Raw genomic sequence first — 23,107 nt, forward strand, 5'->3', positions numbered from 1 at the left:
ATGACCTTATCTGACATGACAGCTAAGGCTTAATCTCCTGAGGCTGACTTTATCATAAGGTGCTTGTTTTGGAATAGATGATTTTTCCCAGGCTGACTTTTTTTAAGTAGGATTTGTTTACACATGGTATGGCTTGATTTTACTTACACTGGGGGACTTGTGGATATGTTAAGTTTCCATTATCCCAAAGACTGTGGATCTTAGAGTTAGCAAAATTCATAGCTCTCAACCTTCCATCTTCAAAATGAGGAACACTGCCTCTCATAATGTGAAACACATGGGCAAAATGTGAAACACTTGCTAACAGCTTGTTAACAACTTCAGATAGGAAGCTCACAGGATTAAAATTAGGAAATTAGAGAAGTCAAGGCATGCAAGGTAAGGCTTCTGTGTGTGTTTTAGGTGAAGATGATGCTTTTCATTGGTACCTTTATTTTCAGTGTTTTTTGATGAAAGAAAGTTCAGTGAGTTACTATGAAACTGTTTTCCCAATTAGTTTTGCAACTTCCCATTATAGTTTTGCTGATTTATTTTACCCCTGGGGCAACTTCTACAGTGAGAGAAGTAGCACATTAATCCAAGACAGAGAAAGATAAGGCAGTAAATAAATAAATACTGCTCATTTCATTCACCTTTATAGTCAGACCACACCTGCAGCCAGATCACAAGCATCCAAGACAGATACCTTACTGCTGCAGCAATGGTCAACTATTAGAACATTATTTTCCAAATTTGAAAAGTTAAACAGAGCAAGAGAGTCTTTCTAATGAATATTCCTTTTCCGCCAGGTAAATATCTTTTCTTATTTCATATGGTATAAAAATGCTTACTTCAGGAAATTGGCATGGCTAGTATTAATGTTTCTTACGGCTTGTGTTGTGCAGTGGTTTGGGATACCTTAATGTCTCTGTTTCATTCTCCACTGCCAACAGATGACCATCTGGATGCTTTCACTGTTTTCCTAAGGGTTATAACAATAATACTGATGGTCCTTGCTAGCATCAGATGGCGAAAAGGTTATTGCTTTCTTGTATGTTAAATGGCCTGTCCCATTCTATACTGCTGAAATTGCACAGAGACCCTAGCTAATTTGTTAGACCATGCTTTCTAATTTATCTCAACTTGCAGTATGCATCTGTCCCCCATTCCTTCATGTGTAGTACACAGTAATTCCACAGACTCCACTAAGGGAATAGAGCTAGAGACCTTGGAAAATCCTTTTTCGTCTTTTGATTAAGGCTGTATTTTTCATCTCTTCTTAAACTGAGATGCTAATTGAACCTGGGCAACCAGTAACATGGGTAGATTCTTTGTTCATTCACCATTAGACTAGCTCTAGGTGGGGCTAAGGTACATCTATGGATATAAGGACAGCAATCAGAGGAAATAAGAGATGTGAAGGTATCCAGGGTATGGCTTCTTTGTGTGTTGGATATAGGTCACATCTACAATATTGTTTTGATCAAAGAATACTTGGCCAAGGCTACTTGTTGAAATGGCAGTATTGGCTTTTTAATGCACCCTCTCAGCATATGCCATGCAAGACAAGACCACCTAGTACTGCTTTCTCAGTCACACATCCTCATCAAAAAAAAAAAGAACAAGAGCAAAAGAGAAATTCTTTTTTGAAGTATCTTTCAATCAAATGCTGTAGACTGAACTGTGTTAGTAGCTGATTGGTTACTGACTATTTATTTCAGTATGAAACGTAATAACCTCTGAGGGCATTTTCATCATTTCAGGTGTTTTTTGGCTGTAACTATTTTGCCAGTGAAATGGATTTCACATGTTAGAACAGCCACATGAGGGGGCAGGCAGTTATGCAACTCAAGGCCTGGTCTCCCACTGAAGGGATTTAGGTGTTGAAAGTCACACTTTCTGGCTACCCACTGATGTCAGCTGCTGGGAAGTGAAGCTGTTTTTTCAAGACGTACTTGTGATGACTATGAGAACTAGACACACACAGTGTGGCAGCAACACTCAGGAAGCACTGCTATTATTAAAGATGTGTTTAACTTTCCATAAGGTTTTATGCATGCACAACACTGAGTCTGTGATTCATGCCTGCATAGCACTAATGACCAAAGAAGTCACTGTCTGAAGTGCCAGAGATATAAAGATACAGCAGGCATGGTATGCAAAAGACCACATAAGAAAGCAGATCCACAACAGTGACAGAGAAGCAGCACTCTTCTACCATAAAACAGGAACAGCAGCACTGAAATAGTGCATAGGGCTGACATTAAGGACATCAGAGCTAAGGCATGGTAGTATATCCATCTCAGGTATGTTCTCCTGTGTGCAGTACTGTACACAGGAGAACATACTGTGGAGTACTGCTAGCTGCCGTAATGCACACAGGAGAACATATTGTGGAGTACTGCTAGCTGCAGTAATGCACACAGGAAAACATACTGTGGAGTACTTCTAGCTGCAGTAATGCACACAGGAGAACATACAGTAATGCACACAGGAGAACATACTGTGGAGTACTGCTACCTGCGATAATGCACACAAGAGAACATACTGTGGAGTATTGCTAGCTGCAGTAATGCACACAGTAGAATGTACTGTGGAGTACTGCTAGCTGGTAGTAATGCACACAGGATAACGTATTGTGGAGTACTGCTAGCTGCAGGAAGTTACTCTACAGAAAAATTATTTTATTGTTTTACATTCAGAAGAAACTATAGCTGGCTGTATTCATCTGGTTGTAACTTTGTTCAGATATAACTCAATGATGCAAAATGGAACTTGTACATCTGAGCTTAAATATGACTATTACACAGCTATAAAGTCCTATCCTTGCTAATTAATATACTTCCATTAAAAGATAATTTTTTTAATTCCTGATGAATTATACCATCCAGAACCCTGGTTCATATTGCCTCTGTTATGGTCTTGTCCAGTCACAAACTCTCTAGCTAGTGACCTTTCAATTAGTCTTCCATATATGACCACTCAAGGTGGGACAGTCATATTTGTGGGGTCTACCTTAATCCTTCATCAAGAATTTATTACTCAAGAATGCTGGGGAGAATGAAGCCAATGCTAGGGTGAGATTGATGACATCTCAAATTCATTTCTTTCAGCAGCTGTGGTTTATATATGATATTAACAGTTGGTGTGTTCCTATATCCCAGCCTACCTCCAGCTAGCTAGCAGCTTCACTCAATTACTGTTTGGCTCTTTGAAACTATTACACCTGACCTATTCAGTTCTATATCATGATTATAATCAACCTGTGGGTGCTTAGCTCTGTCTGAACACAGAGTTGATCATCTGCTGCCATTACCGTCCTGTTTTGAGTCTACAGTGTTGGTTGTATAAACAGTACATTTCAACTGATTATGCTTTTTAGCTGATTTAAATTTAAATGTTTCTCTTTACTGTATTTTTTTGACAAGTTTTTGCTTATATTGCAATGATTAGTGTTATATTTAATCTGCTTTACACTGCTGTTCCCTAACCCCAGCTGTTCTGCTGACCTATTCATTCTGCCTGGGATGAAAGCCCAACAACCTATTCTCTTACCTGGGGTGGAAGGATGAGCACACGTGGAACAATGGTGTCATCCATGCAGAGGACTGGGGGGGAGGTTATCTTTACTGCTCCCCTTACATGCCCAGCGATGCTGCTGGGCTGGGACATGGAATGAATATTGTGTGGAAATGTCACTTGTTTCCAACAGGGCTTATGTGCCTGATATCACTTGTTTCTAGGAGGGATGTAAGCCCATAGACCCCTAACCCAGTCCACCTTGAGGCAAACACCTCGCTGTCTAATCTGCTCAGAAGGGCTCAATTAGTGAATTAATTCCTCTGCTTATAACTTACTAAAGGCAAGTAGGCTTCACCACTATCATCCTTCTCATGCCCGCCATTGTCTTCTAAAGCACCAGGACTGTTAATTATTTCCAAATTGTATGGGTCACAACGAGAGCTCTATATCTCTACACCACAGAGCTGACATGATTAATGCTATTAATTAAGCCTAATTGCTCAGTGACTTCCCATTATTTCAGTTTTGTTGTATAATGTACGTTAACTAGTTTTAAACACAGAGAAATTCGGATATGTATCTTTACTTTGTAAAGCTGGCTGTAAGTAACACTTAAGAAAACATAAATTCTTGCATCTTAGCTTTGAAACATTGTCTATTGAAATCCTATCCATGTGATATCAAAATAACCATCAGTAAAACCATTTTAACTGATGTAAAATGAAAGAAAAGCATGTAGCTGAAAATAATTTATTGTAGACTTCACGACCTGTGGTATCCACCATAAACAACAAATTCTAGGGGCTTTTATATCTGTAACAACTATTCCATGAGCACATTTCATGGTAGCAATTCCTCCTTTTATCCACTATTGCCATTTGAAATAAACAAGTCAAGAATTACATGTTTTTTTTTTGTCCCCACTGCTTGAAAACCATCAAACCCTCCCTTAGTCAACTGGACCACCAGGTAAGAGTTGGCTGGTAAGGGCCATTATTGAGGCTACCATCAGTGGTGGTTTGTTTTTTCTGGCAAGGGGTTGACATGCAATGGGCCACTGCAGTGCATGCCATACCTTCATCTAATGTGATCAATGCCCCTAGCCAGACAAAGAATTCTTGACCCAATTCTAACAAATATAGTTGCCTGTTTTAGTAATCCTCTGGTATCTCCTTCCCCAGTGAAGTAAGACAATAAACCTGTTTATAGGTTAGTACTAGGCTGCCCTTGTTGGCCATTTTAACATTGGGAAATTTCCCTTTTGGTGCTCAAATTAACCTATCCCATTTGGCGTTAGATGAACCTTACACATTCCATGGTCCATAATTATATATTACCCATAGTGAGATTAACTGGGATCATACCATAGCAAATTTGGTGAGACTTATGGGTTGAATAAAGCATTTAAGAGCTGCCTGTACATTTGTTGTACTGGGGCAGTCCTGGGGTAAATGTTCTGTTTCCCATTCAAATATCAAAGTTATGCTTGAATATGGACAGGGATGAGCTTTGTTTTATGTGGATGTTACAGAGCAGTGGTATCCTCTGCAAAATATACCTGTCCATCAAAACCATTCTGTTGATATTGGAGAAGACCTTTAGATCCCTAGACTGAGTATTTCTGATGATGTTTGACTTGCTGATTTGCAGTAAATCCATCAATATTGGAAAGGGGATACCTGGTATGCTAGATACAGGTGATCTCTTAGCAGTCTGTAGGACACCAAGCATAGTGACAGGGCTTTGGGTCAGTCCATGTAGGACATATTGTTTAGACCTCATATCCTTTTAGTAAGGTATCTTTGCGGGTGATCCAGTTGTGACCTCCTTTAAACTCAGAAAATCTTCTACAGCAAGCCCCGGCGAATTCAACAATTATAAACATGCCAATCCCAACCTACTCTATGATAAAATATAAAAATTTGCTTATGACTTTTCCACCGCTGACCTTAATATGACAGTGATTCACTGAGGAATTCTACGCCCATTTACAAAGTTGCACAGAGCAAAACCAAGTATCATGGAAGATTCAAAAATAATCCACCCTAAAGCATAATCTACAATAAAAGAAAGACATTTCTTAAATTATGCAGCAGGTCCAAGACTCCTCTTCTAAAAGAAAAGAGCAAAAGCATTACTAAAAATCTGAAAAACGCTATCATGTTTACTAAAGGGGCCCCTGAATGTAGGCATAGGTGTCTGTAACAAGAATACGCATCTGCAAAAAGCATATGTTTGTTCCAAGACTCTTTAAATAACATTTGATTCTGCATTTGCTCCTATGTATTGTGTACTTCTTGAATATTCATGTTGTTTGGTTTTATTTCTGTGCTTTTGGATTGTGGCTGAAAACGGTCTTCGGACCAGCCCATCCATCCAGTTATCAAACAGTGAAGGAAGGCAGCAAACTAAATGACTTTAACAAGTACTTTTTCCCAAAGAAGACTGTAGAGCCATTGATGTACTACTACAGCAGTTGGTATGGAAGCAATCAAGAAGGCATGTACAGCTGGAAAAAGGGTAAGAGAGAGGGTGGGAGGGGAAGTAGAATGGTAACTGCACGGGAATGGCAGACATGGTCGAATTATTGCCACCTTCTTCAAATGTGTTAAGAGGAATTACTCTAGCATCCATGACTACAATGACAGATGGCATAGAAATACAGAAGGTTCACTAGAGCCCATATTCTTCTCCTAATTAAACACCTGGTCATAATCTTCAAATGTTTTCTAAGATAAGTAATACTGTGTTCCTGAAGAGATATGGCTGCAATAAAAATTCATGTAATAATACACTTCAGTGCTGGAGAAAATGGTAAAGTCTGGCCTAAGAAAATATTCTGATATCATTCTTTATATCTATAAAACACTACCCAACATAATGTCTCAACAATAAAAAAATGGATTCAAAAATTCAGAGAGAGAGATGAAACTATCTGCTGAACAACCACCTCTAGAGCTTTATCACTGTCCTTTTCAGATGGATGTATCTGAATATTCCTGAGCCAGAGGTTCAGTTGTTAATTAAGTGTTTAAAATGGTAATGAAAAAGTACGTAGCAGCATTTGAGGTTAGTATATTGTCAGAAAATGTATAAAGGATTACTGACTAGTGGAATAAGATCTGTGGGCATAGGATGTCCCTAATAGTGCATGACTGTTCATGAGAATAGGTATTAATCCACATTATTCGATGGCTGAATGAGTTCAGGGTCCTTTTGATACAGTTTTCCCCTATATTTTCTATGCTTTAATGACTATGAGAGAATTGCAGGGAAACTCTCGAAATTACTTGGTGTGCAGTTATTACTGCTACAAAGACATGGGAAAATAATTAGGCAGACCTGTTCTCTAGAGCAAAAAATGTTTTATGGGTGGTAGAATAAAATGAAAGGGGAATTATTTTCTTCTTTATAGAACTATATTTGAAAAAGTTCAGATCTAACACTTCTTAACTTCATAAACGATTGTATAGAAATAATAGGATATAACTATCAAAAGGGATGCTAAACTCCTTCAACCATTGGATAAAGTTGGTTTATGCCTATTCTTTTTATTGTGACACTGTTAAATTTGACCCATCCGAGGGAGTCACAGAAATAGCCTTGACCGGTAGTTTGAGCTTATGAATCTTACATAAGTGGCAAATTTAACATTAAAGCTTTATGAATCTTATTTCTTGAAAATATTAATACCACAAAACTTCCATAAAGCAGTCCAAAAGTTGCATCTAGTGAGCTGCATTCTAGCCTTTAAAAATTAAAAAAAAAAAACAGTCCCTTATTGTGGAAACATGAAGACACTGGGTTAAAAATGAGCACTTTCATTCCCTTAATTACTCACAGTGGAATTCATCAGATAAAATGGTATTGACATTGATCCCTTTTATAAATATATATATATATATATATGTATATATATGTATATATATATGTATGGTTTGTGTGTTGACGTGTGACCAATACTCACCCAGTATTAGATGTATTATAGGAAAAAACTAGAGTGGGGTATTTGGAACATTTGGGTTGACTGAAAAATTAGGACAAATTCCTAAGACAGTGTTTAGAAAGGGAATGAATTTGAGAAATATTTTTGAGAAAAATAGAAGGAATACTAGTATCTCACACAGAAAAAATAGAAAATGTAATGCCTGTAGAGAAGGCAAATATATCTACAAAACCAAAAATATGGTTGTAGCACTTTATAATAAGGTGTTATCAGTACAGGGCAACTTTGATTGTTATACAAGGGGAGTAGTATATGTGGCCTTGTGCTTGTCAAGCACTGCTTTTTATGTAGGCAACATGGAGAACTGGTTAAGGAAAAGGATACATCAACACACTTATGCAATAAAGAAGAAAGACAATACCAACGAGTGTGATCATTTTAAGAAATTTGTATTTTGTATTTTAGAAAAGGTCACCAGAAATGAACGTGGGGGTAACTGTTCTTCCTACTTAAGAGTATAGAGAAACATTTTGGCAAGTATTACTGAATGCTATGGATTGATTGGTTAATAAAGTTACATAACTGAATGTTTTTTATATTGTTTAGAGTCTCTTAGAATATGTGGATTCTTGTTGACTATAGGTCTAAGTCTTTTCTCAATGTTGTTGTTTGTCTTTCGGCTTTTCCCGGTTAGGGGTCACCACAGCGGAACTCCAGTCAACTAATGATTGGCAGTAGATTTTTCATGAACGCCGAGGTGCCAGCTGGACATCAAACCTTCAACAAAGGCACGCCTATTTACGCATGTCTTTCAAATGCCCACCCAACTGCGGGGAGGACATGCAGACTCCACGCAGAAGGCACTCCCCGCACTCCAGCCGAGAATCAAACGGGAGAACCTCTTGTTGTGAGGCAATAATGGTACTGCTGCACCACAAAAGGATCAGTAACCCAGTTCCTTCCAGATATAATAGGTCTTAGTGATGGCATTTGGGGATTCTTATGCACTTTTGGCAGGCCCTGAATAATTGGAATGAGTGGTTTAGACACTGTAAAATAGTTATACAAACTTAAGTCTATAAGACCATCATGAAACAAATCTGACAACACACTTTGCAACTTAGAAATCACATTTCTCATTGTACTAAAAGAGATGGGTTTATAAACAGTAGAGTCATTCAACATACTCAACATGGTAGTACCATAATACTCACAGTCCATAATTACAATAGTGCCGCCTTTATCTGCCAGTTTGATGATAATGCTATGGCCATTTTGTAGTCCCTGAAGTGCTTCATATTCACCTTTAGACATATTATAAAAATCAGAATGCCTCCTACTAGTACTGTTCAAACTATTAAAAAGTCACCACAGCAGATCAACTGTTCCATTTCTTCCTGTCCTCTTGCTCTATCACATCGACCAGCTGCATGTCCTCTCTCACCACAGTTATAAACCTTATCTTAGACCTCCCTCTTTTCCTGTTACCTGGCAGCTTCATCCTTAGCATCTTTTTCCCAATATACTCTGCATCCCTCCTCAGCACATGTCCAAACCAACGTAATCTTGCCTCTCTGGCTTTTTCTCCAAACCTTCCAACCTGGGCTGACCCTTTAATATACTTATCCCTAATCCTGTCCATCCTCGTCACACCCAGTGCAAATCTTAACATCTTTAACTCTACCACATCCATCTCTAACTCCTGCCTTTTTGTCAATGCCACAGTCTCCAACCCATATAACATATCTGGTCTCACTACCCTCTTGTAGACCTTCCCCTTTCACTGTTACTAGGTACTCATCTGTCACAAATCACTCCTGACACTCTTCTCCAACCACTCCATCTTGCCTGTACTCTCTTCTTCACCTCTCTTCCACACTCACCATTACTCTGAACTGTTGATCCCAAGTACTTAAACTCATCCACCTTCACCACCTCTACACCCTGCATCCTCACCATTCTTCTATCCTCCCTCTCATTCACACATATATTCTGTCTTAGTCCTGCTGACCTTCATTCCTCTTCTCTATAGAGCATATCTCCACCTCTCCAGGGTCTTCTCCACCTGTTCCCTACTCTCACTACAAATCACAGTGTCATCTGCAAACATCATAGTCCACAGGGACTCCTGTCTGATCTCGTCTGTCAACCTGTCCATCACCATTGCAAATAAGAAAGGGCTCAGAGCTGATCCTTGATGTAATCTCACCTCCACCTTAAACGCATCCATCACTCCCACCACAGACCTCACCGCTGTCACACTACCCTCGTACATATCCTGTACCATTCTTACATACTTCTCTGACACTCCAGACTTCCTCATACAATACCACAACTACTGAAAGCCTTTATATGTGGTCAGTTACCATTGCCGGTATATCTGCCCTACAGTTCTCTTGATTCAGGACAATATGGCATGATTCGGAGAGAAATAGCAGTCCGTGCTTCCACACATTAACCTTTCCATTCAAGTAAATAATTCATCTTTTATAGGAGCAGTCCTTCCTGACCTTTGTGTGTCCAGTTCTCATAACTAACACAAATATGGCTTGAAAACTCAACATTTACCATGTACCTGTTAAAAAAAGATGCCACTCTTATCCATATTGAGCTGAAATGGGTAACAGATGTTTAAATCTTCATTTAAATTATACAGAAAGTAACATGTAAAAGGAAAGAAATTAACTTATGTTTCTTTCTGAAAGGAAATGCACTGAATACTGCAGAAACCTATTGTCATGCTCACTATTCAGACATAATGCAACCATATTCAATATTTTTCCTAGCACAGCAACAATACCCTTAAGTCAGAAATTGCTTAGACAGAGAAAACTAAAATTGTTACCACTCAGAAATACTGCAATCATCATAAAGATAGCTCCTAGTAGGGAAAAACCTGTAGTCAAAACTGCTTAGTCATAGAAAAGTAGTCACATTCATCTACTGTGAGTCTTGTCAAGATACACAAATTTATGAAGTGAGAAAGTGGGAAGCATCTAAAATAAAATTAAATTAAGCAATTCAAAGTATCACTGGCCTATGAATCACATAGTCTTTGCTCTGCCTGTCACTGGAATGATTTAAGGGCTGATCAGTGACAAGGAAGCCTATTTATTTTTTCTCCTGAAAATTAAGCTTCCTGTTCATCAGGAAGACAGAGAAGATGGGACAGAAATATTGTGAAAATGCCTTAGCCATTTAGCTAGAAAGTCTACTGTAAAATAAAAAATGTATATTCTAATGCAAATAATCGCATTATGGTTCCACTATAATCTACTGCCAGTTTTATATGTAATAAAAACATATTTGTTAAATCAACATTACTCAAACATTAACATTCAACATTCCCTTTAATAGTAGACAGAAATTATTATAAACCTTCTATTAAATAAAAATGCATAATGCTGGTGTAAATAGTGATCATTCCTATTGGCTATTTAAAAGTCTCAAAATGTCTCCAGTTTTAATTTAATATACAAAGTATTGTCCTCTACTACTACTTTACAGTATCTACAACAGTTATAACAGCAGCTTCAATAATCTCTTTCTTGTGTGTATACCTCGGTCTTGACTCATAACATAATAAATATAGCAACCATAAATTGTTATATTTCTGCTTTCATTTGTAATGTTTAAAGCCTCCATGCTCACCAGGTCATTTAGAAGCATATATACCTCTTGAGTGCACAGCAAGCTTCTTGATGTTTATTTTTGAGTGATACCTTTTTTCGCAGATACATTGATTGCAGCTAGCAGTGCTCACTTATGCTTATCCCAAACACCTTTTTTTGGAGACCCCATGTTAACAATGTAAAGACAATTACAATGGTATCAAACTTTCAAATTTCCATCTTTACACCATTTTCTATATACATAGTATGTTTTAACACTCAAGTTGAGTAGAAATCACCTGTAGGGTAACAAAATATGAACTCTCCCGGATTTGACAACATAACCCCCTGATTCATATATCAGTGCAGAGAGCATTTATGTCTCCCACATATATCATCTATGTCTCCCACAAAACATCATGGTAATATTTGGAAAACTGTTCTAATTAAACCTTCCCAAAGGAAACCACCCCAAAAGATACCTCTCACTCCCTCCAAATTCTGGTCAAACTTCCTGAAAAGATAGTTTACCCAACTCTCCTTCTATATCCAGCAGCACCACCTACTCTCCTCCAAACAACATGGATTCTGGCCTGGATGACAGCATTTTGGTCCCTAACTGATGACATCCTGCTAAACTTTGACCTCTTTAGAGATGCTCTACTTATAGACCTGACAAAAGCATTTGACCTCCTTGACCACTATCTTCTTAAAAACACAAACTAATTGAAATCCGTATCAGTCCAGTCATCACTCCCTGTTTTAAAAATGTTCTCACTGACAGACACTTCAGAGTTAAAATAGGATCCTCCCAATCAGAATCTGCACCTTATACTAAAGGTGTACCATAAGGACCCATTCTTGCCACCTTCCTCTTCTCCATAATCATTAACAAGCTTCCTTGTGACCTCACTCATCCCATACTCATCCTGTATACTGATGATATGGCAATTTAATGACCAGGTCACTCCCATACCAACATTCAGTGCCAACTACAGTCAGACTTACCTGAGTTACACCAATGTTTCATAAATCATAAACTACTTCTCAACCCCACCAAGACCAAAACTGTGCTTTTTGGATCTCTGTAGAAATTCACCAAGCATCTAACTCTTTATCTATTTTTGACCTACACAAACATTCCATGCAGACAAATTTCACCTTCAAATACCTAGGACTATGGCTTGATCTGTCACTAAATTTCTGTTTCCACATAGACAAAGTGAGTCAAAAAATGTCCTCCTCTTCTGGGCCAAAAAAGATCTCCCCTTTCTATCCCAACCAGCCAGAGGAGCTATTGCCAAAGGAGTTTTCCTTTCTCAGCTTGAATATGGGCTCTCAGATTTTTGGTTCTGCCTCCAAGAAAAACATTGCCACACTCCAGACTATCTCAAACAGCATCTGCCAGTTCATTAAAAACTCACCCCTTTGTGAGCATCATTGTATCACCCAAGAAGAAGCCAAATGGCTACCAATAAAACAAAGATCTAACCTACTTTTAGGATTCCAACTCCACAAACTACTTGAACTCCACACATTTACTCCCTTTGCAGCTAGACTTCACAAAACACTTCCTCATACAACCTGAGAAACTACTCACAAGCCATACCAATTCTCATTACCCTTAGAACCAAACTCCATAGCACTGCACATGGTTTCTCCTCTCAGGCACCTACTGTTTGGCAAGCTTTCCCCATTGATGTTAAGAAATCAAAACTTATTCCAAACTCTGAATGCAACTCAAAAAGCACTTCACCTAAGCCAAATGCTCCTGCTTCAGCACAACATATCACCTAATTTTTTTTAATTTTATTTTATTTTGTCATTTGTTAACCGGGTTAGTCTGGCTGGACAGGTGCCCTTTTTCAGCAGAGACCCGAGGAGAAAAGCTCCACATACAATGTTTACAATTAACATTGCACAAAAGTGAATTACAGAGGCATGCAAAAGAGAAAATACAGATATAAACAAAATCATAAAATGAGAATATAAATTGTGTTAAACATTCTTTTTTTTTCAAATATATTTTTATTGAATTTTTCAAACTTTTCAAACATACAAAGGAAAAACTGTAAGCCATTGTGGGAAGCAGTAAAGTATAGGTATATATGTAACAGTTAGTGCAAAAACTATGCATTTAGAACACGGCAGTTATCTTACAGGGAAGCTTACATCTTAGAGACCAATATAAGCAGTAAAGACCCCCAATAACCTATTACAGTCAAAGTCTAGGGATACAAATGGAAAGTGGCTTGGAAGGAAGTATATATAACTGTCTTAAGAAGAAAGAAAAGCGGTAAGGAGGGTATAACCATAAAAACAACTATTTACACCATGTACTTCTATTTATACCATATTTACAACATATTTACACCATGGATGCCAGAGGATAACAAAATAATATAACAAAATATTTTGTAAAATCAAAAGTTACCATGTGATGGTAACAATGTCTAATGGTTATAGAGCCAGAAATGATACTGATGGAGGTTTTCCTGGAATGTAGTGTTAGAGACCCACAGTTTGGAAGATTATTTAGTTTGGATTAGGTCAAAAAGTCTACACCAGTAATTCTGAAAATATTCTTTTTTCTTTTTGTTATTATTGCATAACTTATGTGCAGATATATATTTGATTGCCATTGATGTAAAGTTTTCCCAAGCTATTGTTGAGGGATTGACCCAGTTCTTGGCTATAAAATATTTGAGAAGGGCACAGGCTGTAAAACAGATGTGGCGATGGATACACTTAAGAGATTTAGGAATAATATTTAAAATCATAGTTTTCCAAGAGAATGTGTTTTTTTCGTATCCCATTTTTTCCAACTGAGTTCTGAGAGAACACCAAAGTTTGTAAATATTCTTACAGCTCCAAAAGATGTGAAGTATATCTATGTGTGGGAGGGAACAAAATGGACAGGTTAGGTTTTTATTGTATCTGAATTTCAGTAAGACTGCTGGGGTATAGTAGGGATTGTTGTTTATCATAAGCTGAGTGTAAATTAGGTTTTTGAAGGAGGTTAAATTCAGGGTATTATTGATTGCTTTGCACTTAGACTCCATAGAAATTTCTCCTTGTATACCGTCCCAATATTTGGAAAATAGAAGCGAATGATTATACTTAATGCTTGACACAAGTTTATAGATGTTCGAAATCATTTTGTTCCGTAGGTTGAGTGATTTAATGATAGATTGTGATACTGTAATGTCTTGCTCCTTCACTCTATAGTAAGAGAATTTTTGTTTTATAAGTGAGCTAATTTGCCTTAAGATAGGATTATATTTGTTAGGAGCACCAAATAAAGCTTTGACCTCGGCAACATTTTTAAAGTTATAGAAGTACCAAACTATGGCTTTCTTAACAATAGGGAAGTTTTTTAGATCGATCATTTTATTATTGATTTTTAAGTTAGGGTTTAGGTGAATAGGTTGGAGAATGGGAATAGTATTGTGTAAATTTAAGGAGGTCATCAGAGTTTGAAAGATGCAAATTTTATTCTTTAGTGTAGGCAAGATCTTGAACTTGTAGTCACCATCAGGTGCAAGAAAAGGGACAGCATATGGATTGAGTTTTAACGAATATATATAGTTGCACCAGATTTTGATCCAGGTGGGTACCAAGTTTAAGCAGAGGGGTCATAGCAGGCTTTTTGAATTAGACAGCTAGCATTAATGATGTCATAATATAAATTAAAATCCGGGAGACTTAGACCACCTTTGTTCTTTGGGGTAATTAGATTCCTGTATGATATTCTGGTTGATTTAGGAAACCATAAAAACTTTGAGATTGTGGTTTCCGTTTTTCTGAAAAAAATTTTTGGAATGTTTAAGAAGATGGAGTTAAGATGAAAAAGGATTCTAGGCAAAATATTCATTTTAATGATAGCAGATTTTGATAGCAAAGAAAGATTGATGTTTTTCCATCTAGTTAGATTGCTATTTATCTGATCCCAGACTCTATATAGGTTTGCTTTTATTAGTTCTGGGTGAGGGTGTGTGAAATGTATTCCTAGGTATTTAATTGTATATTTGAGAGGAATGTCAGACAGGGGAAAGTAATATTCTAAATGGTTTGCAGGGTTTAATGGAAAAATAGATGATTTAGCAGGGTTTAATTTATAATTAGCAGCCTCAGCAAAAAGATTAATAGAATTTAGAATTTTATGAAGATCAGTGTTAGGAAGCTCAAAATAGATGTTTAGGTCATCTGCAAATGCAGAATAATTTATATCAATGTTGAAGACTTTTGGGATATGGTGATAAGTCTTTTGTTTAACCCAGAGAAGGAAAGGTTCCAGATATAAATTAAAAAGATAAGGTGAGAGTGGGCAACCCTGCCTAGTGCCACTGGTAATTTTAATAGGGCGTGATAAAGTTTTATTTATATACAGGGAAGTAGAGGCATTGTTATAAAGCATCTTAATAGTGTTGATAATCAGATCAGGAAAGTTAAAGAATTTCATGGTTAGGTAAAGGAAGTTTAGATCAACGTTATCAAAGGCTTTGGTAGCATCTAGGGTGAGTGCATAACGCGGGTGGTTATCACTTTATAGAAAGAACATTAATGTGTTTAAGGTAAGAGTATTGTCACACAGCTGCCTCTGTTTCATAAATCCCAACTGTTCAGGAGAAATGACTGTAGCTATAACTTTCTGAATTCTATTAGCAAAAATGGTAGATAAGATTTTGATGTCAACGTTAATAAGGGTGATGGGCCTATAGCAGAGAGGGTTGGACTTGTCAGAGTTTGGTTTTGGGATGAATATTATTTTCGAATTGTTCATATACTTATTAGTAATCCCTTTTGAGATGATATAATTATACATAGCAAGGAGAGTTTTAGAAAGGTGACGACTAAAAGTTTTATAAAATTCTCCTGTAAAGCCGTCAGGACCTGGTGCTTTATTTGGTTTAAGCTTTTTAATAGCTAGCATTATTTCATTCAGTGCTATGGGGCTGTTTAGAAGGGTGTTTTGCGCCAAGGATAATTTTGGAACAGATAGCTCATTTAGGAACTGTTTGTGCATTTCATTTGGGATCTGGTTTTGGGGATTATAGATTTCAGTGAAGATACTTACAAAAGAGTTAACAATATCTTGATTACTGTATAAGTTTTTCCCTTTGTATTTTATTTCATTCATATAGTTTGGTCCCTCTTTGATGTTTATGAGTCCAGCTAGTGTTCTGGAGGGGGTTTGGGCCCATTCCGAATATCTGTGAAGGAGTTTGAGTTCTACCAAGGATTCATTTTGTAAGTGAAATGAGTAAATTTTTTTTTGTATCACATCTAATTTCTTTTCCAGTTCAGGAGAAAAATCCTTTTGTAGTTGTGCATCAGTCATCTTTTGCTCATTGTTGAGGTTATTGATGTACAATTTCTCTTTTTTTTTTATAATAAGATGATTTTTGTATGAGTATTCCTCTGATGACCGCTTTGGCCGTAGCCCATTGGATATCTAAGGCGATGGTGGATAAACAAGATTCTGCATCAGATTGTTTCAGATAATCATTAATTTCCTGCAGAACATCTTCTTTTTTAAGAATGTTACTGTTTAGTGACCAAGTGGGACTACTACCATTGTGATTCAGGTGGTGAGTGGGATTAATACAAAGTGAGACATTCGAATGGTCGGACATACAAAATTGTGTTAAACATTCTTAAAAAGGTGCTGTCGTGTTCTTTTACTTAAGAAAGAAGACGCGGGACAACTGTGTGCTGTTGCTACAAACTCCAAACTTTATTGACAAGCCCACGTACAATACAATCAACATCCTTCCTGTCTCACAGCCCTTACGTCATGCACCTCCCCGCTCCCAAAGAGCATTAGCTAAGGCAAGACAACTCAGTCCATTGAATACACCACATCTCCCTTTCTAAAAAAGCCCCTTTTCACTTATTACAAAACCCAGATCTTTTCAATTTCTTCGTCTTCACTACGAACTTGGTACATTGACACGAAATGCTCACTTAGCCATGTTCGGATTACTATAACACAAATGACATTGCTATTTACAGACTGATCTCTACAGATCCAATCAGTCCGGCTTGTTAATAATTCTTCCTGATCTGGTCCTCACAACATCACTATGTACCCGGGTTTCCGGGGGAAGGCCATTGCAAGATGGCAAGGCCTCAACGGTCTTACTTAACACACTTTCCTGACCCACAGGGTTAGATTTACACTCAGGCTCAGGTAAGGGAATCAGATGCACACGGTTTCTCCGCACAGTCCCTTGGGGCACGTCTACCTTAAATGACCTCGGCGAGTAATGTTTCTGATCTACAGTACCTGGGGTCTTCATATCTGTCACCCACACCTGGTCACCGGGCAACACATCACCCAGCGGCCTTGCCCGATGGCGTCTGTTGTAGTTTGCCGCATTATACACCCTCTTCTCCTCCTCTCTCCCCACGAGCCTTCTCCAGTCAGGCAGCACAGGGTCCAACTGTGAAGGATGAATCGGAAGAGAAGTCCGCAACCGACGTCCCATGAGAAGTTCCGCAGGGCTATAACCATTCTGCAGTGGCGTTGTCCTGTACGCCAGAAGAGCCATGTATGGATCGACACTTTTTTTAAGCAGGTTCTTCACGGTCTGAACCGCACGTTCTGCCTCCCCGTTACTCTGCGGGAACCTGGGGCTGCTCGTGACATGCTCGAAGCCATAAGCAGTTGCGAAGTCCGCAAAAGACTGCCCTGAAAACTGAGGTCCATTATCAGACACGAGGACCTCTGGGATACCATGGCGGCGAAGAAAGACTTTAGGTGGGTGATGACCTCGTTGGATTTGCTATGTTTCAACAATGCGATCTCCAGAAACCTGGATAAGTAATCCACAACAAGAAGATAAGTATGTCCTTTTAGTTCAAATAAATCCGTGCTCACTCTTTGCCATGGTCTGTCAGGACATTCAGTTGGGATGAGGGGCTCAGGATGATTCCTTCTCTCTGAGATGCACGTCCTGCATCCCAAAACCATGTCATTTATCTGTTGGCTGAGCCCAGGCCACCAGACAGTCTGGCAGGCTCTGGCTTTGCACTTCACAATGCCTTGATGTCCCTCATGTAATTTCAACAACACCTCATTACGCATGGCAGAGGGGATAACAAGGCGTGAATCTTTTAACAGCAACCCATCTTTCACTGTTAGTGTAGAACGATCTGGCCAGTAGCTCTTCAGTAAGGGTTCCTGGTTCGCATACAGCGGCCACCCCTGACTGCACAAGTCCATAACCCTCACACACACACTGTCTGCTTTCAGCTGTTCCCGTAGTGTCTGGAGGAAGGATGGCTTCACCTGCATGTTTTCCACAATACTGTTCACGTAGATATCCGTGTCCTCCATCAACTTTGTTTCCTCCAGTGTTAGCCTGGTTTTAAGTGGAGAACGTGACAAGGCATCTGCCACCCACAGTGATTTTCCTGGAGCGTACTGCACTGTGTATGAGAACTGCATCAGTCTCATCCTGAAGCGTTGGATTCTAGGCGGTAGAAGATCCAGCGCCTGACCTCCAAGCAATGAAACCAGGGGTTTGTGATCAGTTTCTAGACAAAACGATTTACCTAATAGGTAATCTCTGAAGCGTTCACATGCCCAGGTAGACGCTAGAGCCTCTTTCTCAACCTGGGCATATCTTTGCTCTGTAGGTGAGAGTGACCTTGATGCGTATGCCACAGGTCTCCAGCCGTCCTCCCATTGTTGCTGCAGCACGCTCCCTAACCCAAAGGATGATGCATCCGCAGAAACCTTCGTATCCCTATTCGGGTCATATACAGCCAAAACTGGAGGTGAGGTGATCGCATCTTTTAAGTCATTGAATGCCTTTTCCTGGTCCCCCCCCCAGTACCAGCTGTTCTTTTTTGATAATAAGTCTCTCAGAGCCCTATCCCTCTCAGCCAAATGAGGGATGAACTTTCCCACCTGATTCACCATGCCCAGGAAACTCCTGAGTTCTCCTACTGTAGCGGGTGCTTCCATCTCCGTGATGGACGCGGTCCTCCTTGGGTCTGGGCTTATGCCAGAATCTGTGATGACATGGCCCAAGAAGGTCACTTTGCTCCTCGACAGGTCACATTTCCCCACATTCAGCGTAATGCCTGCCTCTTCCAGTCTCTTTAATGCTGCATGAAGCCGGGCATCGTGTTCCTCCTGGCAACGACCCCAGACCAGCACGTCGTCCATGTGGCAAATCACACCCTCTAGTCCTTCAATGACCTCTGCCATCATGCGTTGAAAGTGTTCGGGTGCAGAGTTAATGCCAAAGGGAAGGCGATTGAATCAAAAATGCCCAAAGGGGGTTATGAATGTGGTAAGCGCAGCCGACTCCTCTGACAAAGGAATTTGCCAGAATCCCATATTGGCATCCAGTTTACTAAACACCTTCGCCCCGGCAAGCATCCCAAGACTCTGCTCAACCGAGGGCAGCACGAACCTCTCCCTGCATACGTATTCATTTAACTTAGTGTAGTCTACACATAGTCTCAGTCTGTTACTGTCTTTCTTTGGGACGACAACTATGCCTGCACACCAGTCAGTAGGTTCCTCCTTTCTGGTAACGACACCCAGCGTCTCCATCCTCATTAACTCCTCCTTCACTTTCCCCATCAATGGTAGGGGTATCCTCCTGGGGGTCTTCAAAGAGTATGGCACCGCATTTGGCTGAAGCTTTATGTGGTATTTCCGCTGCACTACCCCCAACCCAGAGCACAGTTCAGGGTATGAGGTCTTCAAAGACTCCATGGTGATAGTGTCAACCCGCTTCAGGAGCCCCAGCCCCAAAATAGCAGGAAGACCTAAAAGCGGCGTGCGGAGTCCTTTAACAACATACACTTTCTCGCATGTCTGTCTTTGTCCATAACCAAGCTGAAGCTCCAAGGATCCTGTAACCTCCAGTGGCGTCCCTCCAGGACCCAACAAGGGTTTCTCCGACTGCTGGAGCACAGGAGCGTTCTTTCCACTGAACAAGTTGTCCAGGTCTGACTTGGAAATAACAGTAACATCCGCCCCCGTGTCAAGCTTGAAAGTCATAGATGTGCCCTCTATTTGAACCTCCACAATCCAGGAATGGTTCCCGGAGGAGACAGAACCAAGGAAGAAGCCCTGTTCTTCATGCTCTCCAAGCTCCTCGTCCTCCTCGATACACTGCACCGCCTTAATCTGCCTGCAGACTCGCTGGTAGTGGCCCGTCTTCCCACACGAGCGACATCTTGCAGCGGTCGCCGGGCATAGGAGTTTATGATGAAATGGGCCCCCACACCTGTAACACTGCGAAATCAGAGCGTCTTTACCCTTTTGCGTCTGTCGCTGAAAAATCGGTGTCAAGGACTTGCCCCAACCTTTCGAGGTCTCCAGCCGGCGCTTGGTGTCAAGTGGTGTCTGCACAGCGTTCACGTTATACTGCAGGGCACTACTGTCGCACCTCAAAGCCGTCTGCTGCTTCTTAACCTCCTCCGACTGTCTGGCCATGTTTACAGCTCTCCAAGTCCAGCTCTTTCTCCATCTGCATCCGCTCGGACAGTCTGGTGTCAGCCAAGCCCACAACAATTCTATCTCTTATGAGCTCATCGTGCAGCGTCCCATAATTGCAGTGTTCAGCTAAGGCATGCAAAGCAGTAACAAAAGCATCAACAGTCTCATTCAGTTCTTGTTTTCGCATGTTAAATCGTGCCCGTTCATAAACAATGTTCTTTTTGACAATAAAAAATCTTTCGAAGCCGTCTTTCACTTTGGCATACTCCTGATGCTCTGCATCGGTTAGCTTGAGGCCTCTCAGGACATCGTCTGCCTCATCACCCATGCAGTATATCAGGGTGTTCACCTGGTTCCCTTCTGGGTTTGAAGATAAATTGCTGGCCTGACGGAACCGTTCAAAACGGCGTATCCATCGTGTCCATTCATGAGGTTTGGAGAAATCAAAAGGCTCCGGCGGCTGAATGCTAAACGTAGCATTAGGAGCGCTAGCCGCCATGTTAATTCTAGCTCGCGGCTGCTGACCATTCTCTTCGTCCGACATGTCCGCTCCCCACGTCACTAGGCCACTCGTACGGTCTTCAGCAAGTGTTCAGCAAACCCAGGCACAGCCACACAGCACTTCTGACACCATGTCGTGTTCTTTTACTTAAGAAAGAAGACGCGGGACAACTGTGTGCTGTTGCTACCAACTCCAAACTTTATTGACAAGCCCACGTACAATATAATCAACATCCTTCCTGTCTCACAGCCCTTACGTCATGCACCTCCCCGCTCCCAAAGAGCATTAGCTAAGGCAAGACAACTCAGTCCATTGAATACACCACAGGTGCAAATAATAACCTTACAATAACATGTAGTTGAATATAGTTGTTTGGTAGGAAATAAGGGAAAGAGGAAAGGAAGGACTAGAGGATAGGCAGGCGCTACTTATAGCATAGAGTCAAGTCCAGGAAAATAGTGGAGAGGCAGAGTAAGAGCAGGGAAGACATAGGTGAGAATTGTATAATGCACTAAAAAACTAGTTGCATATATTACTGAAAATGGAGGTAGAAAACTTACAAGCAGGGGAGTCTAGGATAGAGGAAACAGAGGCAGTGGCTTGATGGGAGAAGAGAGCTGGGGAGGAAAATTGCTTCAAGTAGGGTCTTTACAGGTGCAGGACCAGGAGTTGCATAGGTAGTCCTTTAGGACAAGTTTGAAGTTGAGTGAATTATGGAGAGATCTGATGAGGAGAGGGAGCTTGTTACAAGATGTGGAGACTGCATGACTATAAAGACTTTTACCTATGGTTTTATTTGGTCTGGAAACATGAAGTAGGTGTTGGTCAGAGCTATAAAGCTCATGGTTAGAGATGTAGGGGGAGACAAAAGTTGTTAGTGAGGGACAAGCTTGGGTTTGTAACAAGATGGAGTGTGTCATGTGAAGCTGAAGCAGAAGGAGTTGGTTATGGAACTCCAGCCAGTTTAGTTTTTTAGTGATAGGTAAGGGTGTGTGCAATAGGGGAGATTTATGGTAAACCTACTGATTTTATTATAAGTTAGTTGAAGTTTGTTTAAAAGATTTGTTATATCCTTTCTCCTCTCAGGATACAATGAAGATTAACCCTGTTTAGAAACTGTGTATATTGTATATTATACTCTGCTTCATTGTACATTGCACAGTTCTTGATCGCTAGAATGTATATGCACAGTTTTTTTTCTATGTAATTAGTCTGAACTACTCTGTTATTGCTTACATTTCTGTATTTTTGTTTGTGAAATGTTTTGTGTGTCACCTAGGCTGCGCCTGATTAATTAGTTGATTAATATTGATCAGTGCACTACCCCAGTAACCAAATATAAATAAATTAATAAATGAATTAATGAAACCCATAACCATCAAAGAGCACATCAACATTGCAGGTAACTAGGCCTCACCCTTGACTCCTTCCTTTCCTTCAAAGTCCACACAGATAAAATAATGGATAAGGTTGGCACACAAATAAAAGTTCCTTACTGACTAACTAGCTACTAGCCTGACATATCTGAGCTACCAAGGTTCTCATAGAGCAGTTACGTGTTCTCCCTTTGTCACTCTGAAATTCTTGCAAAATATACACAGAATTCAAACAAAAATGAACAGCATCATTCATCTCACCCCAGAAACAAATATCACTGCACCTCCTTGGAAAAGGCAAACTGGTTATAAGTCACTGAATTCTCCACCTTATTACTCTCAAACGTTCACTTCAAACTTTCAAAATAAACTTAGAATAAAAACCTTGCCATACTGTTTTTGTACCCAGGAAAATAACTACATTTTGTACATTTACTTCTGCCTCATTTTGAGAGAAAATAGCTTTAACTAGATTCTGTCAAATAAATGGTGCTGCATCCCCACGTGGGAAACTGACTGCACTAAATTTAGAAAAAATCTGATAACTCACATGAGAGAGACCTACTGATGTAACATTTTCATTGACAAAGGTTAAAAATGTCTCCTTCCCTCATAACTGCAGCTTTACTTACATGATCTAACAGATGCCTATCTTAACACTAACATTTTTCTTTATCTTAAATTGAAAGTAACACCTGAACAGCT

Source organism: Protopterus annectens, chromosome 2.part0 (assembly GCF_019279795.1).
Source record: "Protopterus annectens isolate FY-2018-M chromosome 2.part0, PAN1.0, whole genome shotgun sequence".
NCBI classification, from domain to species: Eukaryota; Metazoa; Chordata; order Ceratodontiformes; family Protopteridae; genus Protopterus; species Protopterus annectens.